This window comes from Equus asinus, chromosome 20 (assembly GCF_041296235.1).
Source record: "Equus asinus isolate D_3611 breed Donkey chromosome 20, EquAss-T2T_v2, whole genome shotgun sequence".
In the NCBI taxonomy this organism is placed as follows: domain Eukaryota; kingdom Metazoa; phylum Chordata; class Mammalia; order Perissodactyla; family Equidae; genus Equus; species Equus asinus.
In genome coordinates this window covers 70300453-70302557 of record NC_091809.1, presented here as the reverse complement: position 1 = coordinate 70302557, position 2105 = coordinate 70300453, and the positions used below count along the sequence as shown (strand labels likewise).

General features: G+C 44.8%; 1 pseudogene; it reads left to right on the top strand.

Annotated features, from left to right (window-relative positions):
• LOC106827523 (ornithine decarboxylase pseudogene) lies at window positions 1–1400 on the top strand (annotated as a pseudogene).
• The last annotated feature ends 705 nt before the right edge of the window (window positions 1401–2105 follow it).

Here is a 2105-nt window from a genome sequence, read left to right as displayed (position 1 = left end):
ATGAACAACTTTAGTAATGGACAGTTTGACTGCCATTTTCTCGATGAAGGCTTTACTGCCAAGGACATTCTGGACCAAAACATTAATGAAGTTTCTTCTGATGATGATAGGGATGCCTTCTATGTTGCGGACCTGGGAGACATCCTAAAGAAACACCTGGGGTGGTTAAAAGCTTTTCCTGGGGTCACCCCCTTCTCTGCAATCAAATACAATGATAGTAGAACCATCGTGAAGACCTTAGCTGCCATCGGGACAGGGTTTGACTGTGCCGGCGAGACTGAAATACAACTGGTGCAGAGTCTCGGGGTGCCTCCGGAGAGGATTATCTACGCAAATCCTTGTAAACAAGTGTCCCAGATTAAGTATGCTGCCAATAACGGAGTCCAGATGATAACTTTTGACAGTGAAGTCGAGTTGATGAAAGTTGCCAGGGCACATTCAAAGGCAAAGTTGGTTTTGCGGACTGCTACCGATGATTCCAAAGCAGTCTGTCGCCTCAGTGTTAAATTTGGTGCCACACTCAAAACCAGCAGGCTTCTTTTGGAACAGGCGAAAGAACTAAATATTGACATCATTGGTGTCAGCTTCCACATGGGAAGTGGCTGCACTGACCCAGAGACTTTTGTGCCGGCCATCTCTGATGCCTGCTGTGTCTTTGACATGGGGGCTGAGATTGGTTTCAACATGTATCTGCTTGATATTGGTGGTGGCTTTCCTGGATCTGAGGATATAAAGCTTAAATTTGAAGAGGTCACCAGTGTAATCCACCCAGCACTGGACAAGTATTTTCCGTCAGACTTGGGAGTGAGAGTCATAGCTGAGCCAGGCAGATAGTACCTTGCGTCAGCTTTCACGCTCGCAGTTAAGATCATTGCGAAAAAACTTGTATTAAAGGAACAAACAAGATGTGATGATGAAGATGAGTCGAGTGAACAAACCTTTATGTATTACGTGAATGATGGAGTATATGGATCATTTAATTGCATCCTTTATGATCATGCACACCTGAAGCCTCTTCTGTAAAAGAGACCCAAACCAGATGAGAAGTATTATTCATCCAGCATATGGGGACCGACGTGTGACGGCCTCGATCGCATTGCTGAGCGCTGTAACTTGCCCGAGATGCAGGTGGACGATTGGATGCTCTTTGAAAACAGGGGTGTTTATACTGTTGCTTCTGCTTCTACTTTCAACAGATTCCAGAGGTCAGCTATCTACTATGTCATGTCAGGGCCAACATGGCAACTGATGCAGCAAATCCAGAACCACGACTTCCCGCCTGAAGTGGAGGAGCAGGACGTCAGCACTCTGCCTGTGTCCTCTGCTTGGGAGAGTGGGATGAAGCAGCACCCAGAGCCTGTGCTTCAGCCAGCATTAATGTGTAGATACCATTCTTGTAGCTGTTAACTGCAAGTTTAGCTTGAAGTAGGGATTGGGAGGACCATTTAACTTAATTCCTGGTAGTTTTGAAATGTCTTTGTAAGTAGAGTTGGCACAGATGCAACAGTACAGAAGACTAGGAGATGGGGTCACACTTATCTGTGTTCCTATGGAAACTATTTGAATATTTGTTTTATATGGATTTTTATTCACTTTTCAAACACGCTACTGAAGAGTGCCCCTCAGCTGCCAAGCAAGCGTTTGTAGCTTGTACATTGGTAGAAGGGGCCAAAAGCTTAGTGTGGTGACCTGTTTTAAAAATAAAGTATCTTGAAATAATAAAAAAAAAAGAGTTTTCGCTGTATTGTTATCTTTTAAAATACCGAGTGATTCTGCTTTTCAACAGCAGCAACATGAATTTTTCTTGTAAAAAATAAATGTGTCTAGTAAAAAATATACGTGGAGCTATGGAAAAATATTGTATCAAAGATACCAGATAAAGGCTTCAGGTCCTTGGACCCAGCAGAAGCACTGCAGGTGAGTCCCGACAGCCAGAAGTCAGCGCCCTAGAGGGGGAGCCAGAGCAGGTTTGGACACTCCCAGCCCCAGCTACTCCTCCAGTTCAAGGTCTTGCTTAGAGACCGACCTTTTTGAGTCCATGTGGACGTTGGGCTCCATCCTTGGTTCTGGCATGCTCGAGGTCAGAGGAACTCAAAACTCCAACT